Source organism: Hyla sarda, unplaced genomic scaffold (genome assembly GCF_029499605.1).
Source record: "Hyla sarda isolate aHylSar1 unplaced genomic scaffold, aHylSar1.hap1 scaffold_1912, whole genome shotgun sequence".
NCBI classification, from domain to species: Eukaryota; Metazoa; Chordata; class Amphibia; order Anura; family Hylidae; genus Hyla; species Hyla sarda.
Genome location: NW_026608566.1, coordinates 46,113 through 59,892, shown reverse-complemented (window position 1 = coordinate 59,892; position 13,780 = coordinate 46,113). Strand labels below are relative to the sequence as shown.

At 45.9% G+C, this 13,780-nt stretch overlaps 6 non-coding genes across 6 annotated transcripts; all 6 read right to left on the bottom strand.

The window, feature by feature from the left end:
• Nucleotides 1-1,650: 1,650 nt before the first annotated feature.
• Nucleotides 1,651-1,841, bottom strand: LOC130316169 (U2 spliceosomal RNA). The gene has a single exon (XR_008863539.1). It is a non-coding gene; the product is annotated as a U2 spliceosomal RNA (small nuclear RNA).
• Nucleotides 1,842-3,934: 2,093 nt separating this feature from the next.
• Nucleotides 3,935-4,125, bottom strand: LOC130316168 (U2 spliceosomal RNA). The gene has a single exon (XR_008863538.1). It is a non-coding gene; the product is annotated as a U2 spliceosomal RNA (small nuclear RNA).
• Nucleotides 4,126-6,222: 2,097 nt separating this feature from the next.
• LOC130316167 (U2 spliceosomal RNA) lies at nucleotides 6,223-6,413 on the bottom strand. Its single transcript, XR_008863537.1, has one exon. It is a non-coding gene; the product is annotated as a U2 spliceosomal RNA (small nuclear RNA).
• A 2,093-nt stretch (nucleotides 6,414-8,506) lies between these two features.
• Nucleotides 8,507-8,697, bottom strand: LOC130316166 (U2 spliceosomal RNA). Its single transcript, XR_008863536.1, has one exon. It is a non-coding gene; the product is annotated as a U2 spliceosomal RNA (small nuclear RNA).
• A 2,096-nt stretch (nucleotides 8,698-10,793) lies between these two features.
• On the bottom strand, nucleotides 10,794-10,984 carry LOC130316165 (U2 spliceosomal RNA). Its single transcript, XR_008863535.1, has one exon. It is a non-coding gene; the product is annotated as a U2 spliceosomal RNA (small nuclear RNA).
• A 2,091-nt stretch (nucleotides 10,985-13,075) lies between these two features.
• LOC130316163 (U2 spliceosomal RNA) lies at nucleotides 13,076-13,266 on the bottom strand. Its single transcript, XR_008863534.1, has one exon. It is a non-coding gene; the product is annotated as a U2 spliceosomal RNA (small nuclear RNA).
• Nucleotides 13,267-13,780: the final 514 nt, after the last annotated feature.

Sequence of the window (13,780 nt, the reverse complement as noted above, 5' to 3'; positions counted from 1 at the left end):
GACAACCTATGGCGGTGATGGTTCTGCTCAGGCAGAGCAGTGCTGATGCTCCTCATAAAGCTGTCGCTGCTGTGAAGGTTCTAGGTGACATCACAAATCCCTATGGTTACATACACAACAAAGCTGGGTTGTTGTTGTTTACACTCTGCAAGGCCTGTGGAAGTGAGTGACATCATAGCACTGTAGTTCTGAGGGTTCTAGATGGATGCAACAATCTCCTGTTGCTTCTATGAAGGCCATAATAGACGACATCACCAAACAGCTCCATAGTCACATACACAGCAAAGGAGAGATGTTGTTTACACCTAGTGATGTCAGTGGTATTGAGTGACATCACAGCACAGTGCTAAGGCTCCTGGGCCTGGACACAGCAGCGGCTGCAATATCTCAACGGAGAATACGTTTATATATATGTGTGTGTGTGCGCGTATATATATATATATATATATATATATATATATATATATATATATATATATTTCTCCGCCGAAATCACTTTTAAACCCATTTCCACCTTTTTTTCCCTTCTCTTCCTCTTACTTTTTTTTCACGTTTTTTTACGTTTTTCTCCTTTTCGCCTCTTTTCTGGGCGTATTATTCTTCTTTTTCTTCTTTTTTTTCGTCTAATGCATACCCCATCAGTGCAGCAATGCTTATTCAATACCGCCAGCAGATGGAGACACTGGGGGATAATTTTCTAAGGATTTATACTGATTTTTCCTGTCTGAATTTGTCGCACAGAAAGTTGCAGGCCAAATATGTGTGACATTTCTGCGACTTTAGCTTCTAGAGCATTTTTACAACATTATACATAGGTGCTGAATACATAAAAAGCGACTGTTCAGCGACAGACAAGTCGCATCGGCTGAAAGTAGGCCAGAATGTCAGTCCATGTTGGAGCAGGTTTAGATACAGTCTAAAGTATAGATCTCAAAGTCTGTGCACAGAATTTAGCAAGGGCCTCGCACCTTCTGATGCATCAGGTAGGTGCACAATAGCATAGCCTAACCCTCTGTACTTTGGTCTATATTGATGCGGGACATAGACAGCCAGCTGATGACCAATCCATTAGTGCAATGGATGGCTGGAAGCATTTGTCTTTGCCTTTGCAATACCACAGAAGCAATGCATGGTCAATGTACAGCAATGACACACCTGTGTGAACAGCCAGGAGACCCCCCCCCCCCATGTTATGTTACATAGTTACATAGTTAGTACGGTCGAAAAAAGACATATGTCCATCACGTTCAACCAGGGAATTAAGGGGTAGGGGTGTGGCGCGATATTGGGGAAGGGATGAGATTTTATATTTCTTCATAAGCATTAATCTTATTTTGTCAATTAGGAACATTCAGCACCCACCCGCTATCAAGGCAGCTGCCTATCATGTCATGCCCTACCTGCACAGGTGTGCTGGCTACTCAAATGATCCAATTAAGGAGGCCATTTAGTCAGCAGCAGCAGAAGTCCTGTGCCTGGACGCTCCAACAGGGGCCAGACACAAGCAGAAGCAGAAGCAGCAGAAGCAGCAGCAGCACCACCTTTTGTTTTTTGGCTGCAGCAGCAGCAAGGCCCACAGGGCTGGCTAGCTGGCTAGCCAGCAAGCAGGTAGCAATGAAAGTAGGAATCTTTCTTTTTAACCCTGTAAGGGGGTGGTGCACTGTACCCGAAGATACTGCCATATCGGGTCAATGCATAGGGCGACGGAAGCAAGCTTCGAAATCGGCCCCCGTTCTCAAAAATCCATTTAATATATGGTCCCCAGATAGGGGACGTATCAGATATTAAACTGATAAGAACAGATACTACACTTGATCTTAGCCAAAAGGCCGAGAAGCGATAACCGTGAAAGGGGCGGGCCCAACAAGGTCCCCTTCATGGGCACTATCACTGCTTGCTGTCAGGGAGGCTGCCAGACAATTTTCCATGCACACTCTGGGCTGGGGGGCAGTCAACCACCAGTACACACAGCAGAACCTAAACCCATACCATTATTGCTAAGCAGCAAGACAGGGGCCCATTGCACTCCCACGGGGCCTTTTTAAATGCAATCCATAACCCGGATTTGCCAGGAACCCTTCTTACTCCTCCTACTTGCATGTGACACTGGGCTTAGGATCTGCATAGGAAACACACACACAAGCACACACCTACCTTTGTTGCCTGCAGATGCCTCCTTGGCTGTCCCCAAACGGTATCAAACCAACACCCACGGGAAGCTGTAAGCATAGAGGACATGCCTGCACCCCATTGGACTTACCTGTGTGGGTTAAATCCGGGTTATTTGACAACCTATGGCGGTGATGGTTCTGCTCAGGCAGAGCAGTGCTGATGCTCCTCATAAAGCTGTCGCTGCTGTGAAGGTTCTAGGTGACATCACAAATCCCTATGGTTACATACACAACAAAGCTGGGTTGTTGTTGTTTACACTCTGCAAGGCCTGTGGAAGTGAGTGACATCATAGCACTGTAGTTCTGAGGGTTCTAGATGGATGCAACAATCTCCTGTTGCTTCTATGAAGGCCATAATAGACGACATCACCAAACAGCTCCATAGTCACATACACAGCAAAGGAGAGATGTTGTTTACACCTAGTGATGTCAGTGGTATTGAGTGACATCACAGCACAGTGCTAAGGCTCCTGGGCCTGGACACAGCAGCGGCTGCAATATCTCAACGGAGAATACGTTTATATATATGTGTGTGTGTGCGCGTATATATATATATATATATATATATATATATATATATATATATATATATTTCTCCGCCGAAATCACTTTTAAACCCATTTCCACCTTTTTTTCCCTTCTCTTCCTCTTACTTTTTTTTCACGTTTTTTTACGTTTTTCTCCTTTTCGCCTCTTTTCTGGGCGTATTATTCTTCTTTTTCTTCTTTTTTTTCGTCTAATGCATACCCCATCAGTGCAGCAATGCTTATTCAATACCGCCAGCAGATGGAGACACTGGGGGATAATTTTCTAAGGATTTATACTGATTTTTCCTGTCTGAATTTGTCGCACAGAAAGTTGCAGGCCAAATATGTGTGACATTTCTGCGACTTTAGCTTCTAGAGCATTTTTACAACATTATACATAGGTGCTGAATACATAAAAAGCGACTGTTCAGCGACAGACAAGTCGCATCGGCTGAAAGTAGGCCAGAATGTCAGTCCATGTTGGAGCAGGTTTAGATACAGTCTAAAGTATAGATCTCAAAGTCTGTGCACAGAATTTAGCAAGGGCCTCGCACCTTCTGATGCATCAGGTAGGTGCACAATAGCATAGCCTAACCCTCTGTACTTTGGTCTATATTGATGCGGGACATAGACAGCCAGCTGATGACCAATCCATTAGTGCAATGGATGGCTGGAAGCATTTGTCTTTGCCTTTGCAATACCACAGAAGCAATGCATGGTCAATGTACAGCAATGACACACCTGTGTGAACAGCCAGGAGACCCCCCCCCCCCATGTTATGTTACATAGTTACATAGTTAGTACGGTCGAAAAAAGACATATGTCCATCACGTTCAACCAGGGAATTAAGGGGTAGGGGTGTGGCGCGATATTGGGGAAGGGATGAGATTTTATATTTCTTCATAAGCATTAATCTTATTTTGTCAATTAGGAACATTCAGCACCCACCCGCTATCAAGGCAGCTGCCTATCATGTCATGCCCTACCTGCACAGGTGTGCTGGCTACTCAAATGATCCAATTAAGGAGGCCATTTAGTCAGCAGCAGCAGAAGTCCTGTGCCTGGACGCTCCAACAGGGGCCAGACACAAGCAGAAGCAGAAGCAGCAGAAGCAGCAGCAGCACCACCTTTTGTTTTTTGGCTGCAGCAGCAGCAAGGCCCACAGGGCTGGCTAGCTGGCTAGCCAGCAAGCAGGTAGCAATGAAAGTAGGAATCTTTCTTTTTAACCCTGTAAGGGGGTGGTGCACTGTACCCGAAGATACTGCCATATCGGGTCAATGCATAGGGCGACGGAAGCAAGCTTCGAAATCGGCCCCCGTTCTCAAAAATCCATTTAATATATGGTCCCCAGATAGGGGACGTATCAGATATTAAACTGATAAGAACAGATACTACACTTGATCTTAGCCAAAAGGCCGAGAAGCGATAACCGTGAAAGGGGCGGGCCCAACAAGGTCCCCTTCATGGGCACTATCACTGCTTGCTGTCAGGGAGGCTGCCAGACAATTTTCCATGCACACTCTGGGCTGGGGGGCAGTCAACCACCAGTACACACAGCAGAACCTAAACCCATACCATTATTGCTAAGCAGCAAGACAGGGGCCCATTGCACTCCCACGGGGCCTTTTTAAATGCAATCCATAACCCGGATTTGCCAGGAACCCTTCTTACTCCTCCTACTTGCATGTGACACTGGGCTTAGGATCTGCATAGGAAACACACACACAAGCACACACCTACCTTTGTTGCCTGCAGATGCCTCCTTGGCTGTCCCCAAACGGTATCAAACCAACACCCACGGGAAGCTGTAAGCATAGAGGACATGCCTGCACCCCATTGGACTTACCTGTGTGGGTTAAATCCGGGTTATTTGACAACCTATGGCGGTGATGGTTCTGCTCAGGCAGAGCAGTGCTGATGCTCCTCATAAAGCTGTCGCTGCTGTGAAGGTTCTAGGTGACATCACAAATCCCTATGGTTACATACACAACAAAGCTGGGTTGTTGTTGTTTACACTCTGCAAGGCCTGTGGAAGTGAGTGACATCATAGCACTGTAGTTCTGAGGGTTCTAGATGGATGCAACAATCTCCTGTTGCTTCTATGAAGGCCATAATAGACGACATCACCAAACAGCTCCATAGTCACATACACAGCAAAGGAGAGATGTTGTTTACACCTAGTGATGTCAGTGGTATTGAGTGACATCACAGCACAGTGCTAAGGCTCCTGGGCCTGGACACAGCAGCGGCTGCAATATCTCAACGGAGAATACGTTTATATATATGTGTGTGTGTGCGCGTATATATATATATATATATATATATATATATATATATATATATATATATATATTTCTCCGCCGAAATCACTTTTAAACCCATTTCCACCTTTTTTTCCCTTCTCTTCCTCTTACTTTTTTTTCACGTTTTTTTACGTTTTTCTCCTTTTCGCCTCTTTTCTGGGCGTATTATTCTTCTTTTTCTTCTTTTTTTTCGTCTAATGCATACCCCATCAGTGCAGCAATGCTTATTCAATACCGCCAGCAGATGGAGACACTGGGGGATAATTTTCTAAGGATTTATACTGATTTTTCCTGTCTGAATTTGTCGCACAGAAAGTTGCAGGCCAAATATGTGTGACATTTCTGCGACTTTAGCTTCTAGAGCATTTTTACAACATTATACATAGGTGCTGAATACATAAAAAGCGACTGTTCAGCGACAGACAAGTCGCATCGGCTGAAAGTAGGCCAGAATGTCAGTCCATGTTGGAGCAGGTTTAGATACAGTCTAAAGTATAGATCTCAAAGTCTGTGCACAGAATTTAGCAAGGGCCTCGCACCTTCTGATGCATCAGGTAGGTGCACAATAGCATAGCCTAACCCTCTGTACTTTGGTCTATATTGATGCGGGACATAGACAGCCAGCTGATGACCAATCCATTAGTGCAATGGATGGCTGGAAGCATTTGTCTTTGCCTTTGCAATACCACAGAAGCAATGCATGGTCAATGTACAGCAATGACACACCTGTGTGAACAGCCAGGAGACCCCCCCCCCCCATGTTATGTTACATAGTTACATAGTTAGTACGGTCGAAAAAAGACATATGTCCATCACGTTCAACCAGGGAATTAAGGGGTAGGGGTGTGGCGCGATATTGGGGAAGGGATGAGATTTTATATTTCTTCATAAGCATTAATCTTATTTTGTCAATTAGGAACATTCAGCACCCACCCGCTATCAAGGCAGCTGCCTATCATGTCATGCCCTACCTGCACAGGTGTGCTGGCTACTCAAATGATCCAATTAAGGAGGCCATTTAGTCAGCAGCAGCAGAAGTCCTGTGCCTGGACGCTCCAACAGGGGCCAGACACAAGCAGAAGCAGAAGCAGCAGAAGCAGCAGCAGCACCACCTTTTGTTTTTTGGCTGCAGCAGCAGCAAGGCCCACAGGGCTGGCTAGCTGGCTAGCCAGCAAGCAGGTAGCAATGAAAGTAGGAATCTTTCTTTTTAACCCTGTAAGGGGGTGGTGCACTGTACCCGAAGATACTGCCATATCGGGTCAATGCATAGGGCGACGGAAGCAAGCTTCGAAATCGGCCCCCGTTCTCAAAAATCCATTTAATATATGGTCCCCAGATAGGGGACGTATCAGATATTAAACTGATAAGAACAGATACTACACTTGATCTTAGCCAAAAGGCCGAGAAGCGATAACCGTGAAAGGGGCGGGCCCAACAAGGTCCCCTTCATGGGCACTATCACTGCTTGCTGTCAGGGAGGCTGCCAGACAATTTTCCATGCACACTCTGGGCTGGGGGGCAGTCAACCACCAGTACACACAGCAGAACCTAAACCCATACCATTATTGCTAAGCAGCAAGACAGGGGCCCATTGCACTCCCACGGGGCCTTTTTAAATGCAATCCATAACCCGGATTTGCCAGGAACCCTTCTTACTCCTCCTACTTGCATGTGACACTGGGCTTAGGATCTGCATAGGAAACACACACACAAGCACACACCTACCTTTGTTGCCTGCAGATGCCTCCTTGGCTGTCCCCAAACGGTATCAAACCAACACCCACGGGAAGCTGTAAGCATAGAGGACATGCCTGCACCCCATTGGACTTACCTGTGTGGGTTAAATCCGGGTTATTTGACAACCTATGGCGGTGATGGTTCTGCTCAGGCAGAGCAGTGCTGATGCTCCTCATAAAGCTGTCGCTGCTGTGAAGGTTCTAGGTGACATCACAAATCCCTATGGTTACATACACAACAAAGCTGGGTTGTTGTTGTTTACACTCTGCAAGGCCTGTGGAAGTGAGTGACATCATAGCACTGTAGTTCTGAGGGTTCTAGATGGATGCAACAATCTCCTGTTGCTTCTATGAAGGCCATAATAGACGACATCACCAAACAGCTCCATAGTCACATACACAGCAAAGGAGAGATGTTGTTTACACCTAGTGATGTCAGTGGTATTGAGTGACATCACAGCACAGTGCTAAGGCTCCTGGGCCTGGACACAGCAGCGGCTGCAATATCTCAACGGAGAATACGTTTATATATATGTGTGTGTGTGCGCGTATATATATATATATATATATATATATATATATATATATATATATATATATATATTTCTCCGCCGAAATCACTTTTAAACCCATTTCCACCTTTTTTTCCCTTCTCTTCCTCTTACTTTTTTTTCACGTTTTTTTACGTTTTTCTCCTTTTCGCCTCTTTTCTGGGCGTATTATTCTTCTTTTTCTTCTTTTTTTTCGTCTAATGCATACCCCATCAGTGCAGCAATGCTTATTCAATACCGCCAGCAGATGGAGACACTGGGGGATAATTTTCTAAGGATTTATACTGATTTTTCCTGTCTGAATTTGTCGCACAGAAAGTTGCAGGCCAAATATGTGTGACATTTCTGCGACTTTAGCTTCTAGAGCATTTTTACAACATTATACATAGGTGCTGAATACATAAAAAGCGACTGTTCAGCGACAGACAAGTCGCATCGGCTGAAAGTAGGCCAGAATGTCAGTCCATGTTGGAGCAGGTTTAGATACAGTCTAAAGTATAGATCTCAAAGTCTGTGCACAGAATTTAGCAAGGGCCTCGCACCTTCTGATGCATCAGGTAGGTGCACAATAGCATAGCCTAACCCTCTGTACTTTGGTCTATATTGATGCGGGACATAGACAGCCAGCTGATGACCAATCCATTAGTGCAATGGATGGCTGGAAGCATTTGTCTTTGCCTTTGCAATACCACAGAAGTAATGCATGGTCAATGTACAGCAATGACACACCTGTGTGAACAGCCAGGAGACCCCCCCCCCCCATGTTATGTTACATAGTTACATAGTTAGTACGGTCGAAAAAAGACATATGTCCATCACGTTCAACCAGGGAATTAAGGGGTAGGGGTGTGGCGCGATATTGGGGAAGGGATGAGATTTTATATTTCTTCATAAGCATTAATCTTATTTTGTCAATTAGGAACATTCAGCACCCACCCGCTATCAAGGCAGCTGCCTATCATGTCATGCCCTACCTGCACAGGTGTGCTGGCTACTCAAATGATCCAATTAAGGAGGCCATTTAGTCAGCAGCAGCAGAAGTCCTGTGCCTGGACGCTCCAACAGGGGCCAGACACAAGCAGAAGCAGAAGCAGCAGAAGCAGCAGCAGCACCACCTTTTGTTTTTTGGCTGCAGCAAGGCCCACAGGGCTGGCTAGCTGGCTAGCCAGCAAGCAGGTAGCAATGAAAGTAGGAATCTTTCTTTTTAACCCTGTAAGGGGGTGGTGCACTGTACCCGAAGATACTGCCATATCGGGTCAATGCATAGGGCGACGGAAGCAAGCTTCGAAATCGGCCCCCGTTCTCAAAAATCCATTTAATATATGGTCCCCAGATAGGGGACGTATCAGATATTAAACTGATAAGAACAGATACTACACTTGATCTTAGCCAAAAGGCCGAGAAGCGATAACCGTGAAAGGGGCGGGCCCAACAAGGTCCCCTTCATGGGCACTATCACTGCTTGCTGTCAGGGAGGCTGCCAGACAATTTTCCATGCACACTCTGGGCTGGGGGGCAGTCAACCACCAGTACACACAGCAGAACCTAAACCCATACCATTATTGCTAAGCAGCAAGACAGGGGCCCATTGCACTCCCACGGGGCCTTTTTAAATGCAATCCATAACCCGGATTTGCCAGGAACCCTTCTTACTCCTCCTACTTGCATGTGACACTGGGCTTAGGATCTGCATAGGAAACACACACACAAGCACACACCTACCTTTGTTGCCTGCAGATGCCTCCTTGGCTGTCCCCAAACGGTATCAAACCAACACCCACGGGAAGCTGTAAGCATAGAGGACATGCCTGCACCCCATTGGACTTACCTGTGTGGGTTAAATCCGGGTTATTTGACAACCTATGGCGGTGATGGTTCTGCTCAGGCAGAGCAGTGCTGATGCTCCTCATAAAGCTGTCGCTGCTGTGAAGGTTCTAGGTGACATCACAAATCCCTATGGTTACATACACAACAAAGCTGGGTTGTTGTTGTTTACACTCTGCAAGGCCTGTGGAAGTGAGTGACATCATAGCACTGTAGTTCTGAGGGTTCTAGATGGATGCAACAATCTCCTGTTGCTTCTATGAAGGCCATAATAGACGACATCACCAAACAGCTCCATAGTCACATACACAGCAAAGGAGAGATGTTGTTTACACCTAGTGATGTCAGTGGTATTGAGTGACATCACAGCACAGTGCTAAGGCTCCTGGGCCTGGACACAGCAGCGGCTGCAATATCTCAACGGAGAATACGTTTATATATATGTGTGTGTGTGCGCGTATATATATATATATATATATATATATATATATATATATATATATATATATATTTCTCCGCCGAAATCACTTTTAAACCCATTTCCACCTTTTTTTCCCTTCTCTTCCTCTTACTTTTTTTTCACGTTTTTTTACGTTTTTCTCCTTTTCGCCTCTTTTCTGGGCGTATTATTCTTCTTTTTCTTCTTTTTTTTCGTCTAATGCATACCCCATCAGTGCAGCAATGCTTATTCAATACCGCCAGCAGATGGAGACACTGGGGGATAATTTTCTAAGGATTTATACTGATTTTTCCTGTCTGAATTTGTCGCACAGAAAGTTGCAGGCCAAATATGTGTGACATTTCTGCGACTTTAGCTTCTAGAGCATTTTTACAACATTATACATAGGTGCTGAATACATAAAAAGCGACTGTTCAGCGACAGACAAGTCGCATCGGCTGAAAGTAGGCCAGAATGTCAGTCCATGTTGGAGCAGGTTTAGATACAGTCTAAAGTATAGATCTCAAAGTCTGTGCACAGAATTTAGCAAGGGCCTCGCACCTTCTGATGCATCAGGTAGGTGCACAATAGCATAGCCTAACCCTCTGTACTTTGGTCTATATTGATGCGGGACATAGACAGCCAGCTGATGACCAATCCATTAGTGCAATGGATGGCTGGAAGCATTTGTCTTTGCCTTTGCAATACCACAGAAGCAATGCATGGTCAATGTACAGCAATGACACACCTGTGTGAACAGCCAGGAGACCCCCCCCCCCATGTTATGTTACATAGTTACATAGTTAGTACGGTCGAAAAAAGACATATGTCCATCACGTTCAACCAGGGAATTAAGGGGTAGGGGTGTGGCGCGATATTGGGGAAGGGATGAGATTTTATATTTCTTCATAAGCATTAATCTTATTTTGTCAATTAGGAACATTCAGCACCCACCCGCTATCAAGGCAGCTGCCTATCATGTCATGCCCTACCTGCACAGGTGTGCTGGCTACTCAAATGATCCAATTAAGGAGGCCATTTAGTCAGCAGCAGCAGAAGTCCTGTGCCTGGACGCTCCAACAGGGGCCAGACACAAGCAGAAGCAGAAGCAGCAGAAGCAGCAGCAGCACCACCTTTTGTTTTTTGGCTGCAGCAGCAGCAAGGCCCACAGGGCTGGCTAGCTGGCTAGCCAGCAAGCAGGTAGCAATGAAAGTAGGAATCTTTCTTTTTAACCCTGTAAGGGGGTGGTGCACTGTACCCGAAGATACTGCCATATCGGGTCAATGCATAGGGCGACGGAAGCAAGCTTCGAAATCGGCCCCCGTTCTCAAAAATCCATTTAATATATGGTCCCCAGATAGGGGACGTATCAGATATTAAACTGATAAGAACAGATACTACACTTGATCTTAGCCAAAAGGCCGAGAAGCGATAACCGTGAAAGGGGCGGGCCCAACAAGGTCCCCTTCATGGGCACTATCACTGCTTGCTGTCAGGGAGGCTGCCAGACAATTTTCCATGCACACTCTGGGCTGGGGGGCAGTCAACCACCAGTACACACAGCAGAACCTAAACCCATACCATTATTGCTAAGCAGCAAGACAGGGGCCCATTGCACTCCCACGGGGCCTTTTTAAATGCAATCCATAACCCGGATTTGCCAGGAACCCTTCTTACTCCTCCTACTTGCATGTGACACTGGGCTTAGGATCTGCATAGGAAACACACACACAAGCACACACCTACCTTTGTTGCCTGCAGATGCCTCCTTGGCTGTCCCCAAACGGTATCAAACCAACACCCACGGGAAGCTGTAAGCATAGAGGACATGCCTGCACCCCATTGGACTTACCTGTGTGGGTTAAATCCGGGTTATTTGACAACCTATGGCGGTGATGGTTCTGCTCAGGCAGAGCAGTGCTGATGCTCCTCATAAAGCTGTCGCTGCTGTGAAGGTTCTAGGTGACATCACAAATCCCTATGGTTACATACACAACAAAGCTGGGTTGTTGTTGTTTACACTCTGCAAGGCCTGTGGAAGTGAGTGACATCATAGCACTGTAGTTCTGAGGGTTCTAGATGGATGCAACAATCTCCTGTTGCTTCTATGAAGGCCATAATAGACGACATCACCAAACAGCTCCATAGTCACATACACAGCAAAGGAGAGATGTTGTTTACACCTAGTGATGTCAGTGGTATTGAGTGACATCACAGCACAGTGCTAAGGCTCCTGGGCCTGGACACAGCAGCGGCTGCAATATCTCAACGGAGAATACGTTTATATATATGTGTGTGTGTGCGCGTATATATATATATATATATATATATATATATATATATATATATATATTTCTCCGCCGAAATCACTTTTAAACCCATTTCCACCTTTTTTTCCCTTCTCTTCCTCTTACTTTTTTTTCACGTTTTTTTACGTTTTTCTCCTTTTCGCCTCTTTTCTGGGCGTATTATTCTTCTTTTTCTTCTTTTTTTTCGTCTAATGCATACCCCATCAGTGCAGCAATGCTTATTCAATACCGCCAGCAGATGGAGACACTGGGGGATAATTTTCTAAGGATTTATACTGATTTTTCCTGTCTGAATTTGTCGCACAGAAAGTTGCAGGCCAAATATGTGTGACATTTCTGCGACTTTAGCTTCTAGAGCATTTTTACAACATTATACATAGGTGCTGAATACATAAAAAGCGACTGTTCAGCGACAGACAAGTCGCATCGGCTGAAAGTAGGCCAGAATGTCAGTCCATGTTGGAGCAGGTTTAGATACAGTCTAAAGTATAGATCTCAAAGTCTGTGCACAGAATTTAGCAAGGGCCTCGCACCTTCTGATGCATCAGGTAGGTGCACAATAGCATAGCCTAACCCTCTGTACTTTGGTCTATATTGATGCGGGACATAGACAGCCAGCTGATGACCAATCCATTAGTGCAATGGATGGCTGGAAGCATTTGTCTTTGCCTTTGCAATACCACAGAAGCAATGCATGGTCAATGTACAGCAATGACACACCTGTGTGAACAGCCAGGAGACCCCCCCCCCCCATGTTATGTTACATAGTTACATAGTTAGTACGGTCGAAAAAAGACATATGTCCATCACGTTCAACCAGGGAATTAAGGGGTAGGGGTGTGGCGCGATATTGGGGAAGGGATGAGATTTTATATTTCTTCATAAGCATTAATCTTATTTTGTCAATTAGGAACATTCAGCACCCACCCGCTATCAAGGCAGCTGCCTATCATGTCATGCCCTACCTGCACAGGTGTGCTGGCTACTCAAATGATCCAATTAAGGAGGCCATTTAGTCAGCAGCAGCAGAAGTCCTGTGCCTGGACGCTCCAACAGGGGCCAGACACAAGCAGAAGCAGAAGCAGCAGAAGCAGCAGCAGCACCACCTTTTGTTTTTTGGCTGCAGCAGCAGCAAGGCCCACAGGGCTGGCTAGCTGGCTAGCCAGCAAGCAGGTAGCAATGAAAGTAGGAATCTTTCTTTTTAACCCTGTAAGGGGGTGGTGCACTGTACCCGAAGATACTGCCATATCGGGTCAATGCATAGGGCGACGGAAGCAAGCTTCGAAATCGGCCCCCGTTCTCAAAAATCCATTTAATATATGGTCCCCAGATAGGGGACGTATCAGATATTAAACTGATAAGAACAGATACTACACTTGATCTTAGCCAAAAGGCCGAGAAGCGATAACCGTGAAAGGGGCGGGCCCAACAAGGTCCCCTTCATGGGCACTATCACTGCTTGCTGTCAGGGAGGCTGCCAGACAATTTTCCATGCACACTCTGGGCTGGGGGGCAGTCAACCACCAGTACACACAGCAGAACCTAAACCCATACCATTATTGCTAAGCAGCAAGACAGGGGCCCATTGCACTCCCACGGGGCCTTTTTAAATGCAATCCATAACCCGGATTTGCCAGGAACCCTTCTTACTCCTCCTACTTGCATGTGACACTGGGCTTAGGATCTGCATAGGAAACACACACACAAGCACACACCTACCTTTGTTGCCTGCAGATGCCTCCTTGGCTGTCCCCAAACGGTATCAAACCAACACCCACGGGAAGCTGTAAGCATAGAGGACATGCCTGCACCCCATTGGACTTACCTGTGTGGGTTAAATCCGGGTTATTTGACAACCTATGGCGGTGATGGTTCTGCTCAGGCAGAGCAGTGCTGATGCTCCTCATAAAGCTGTCGCTG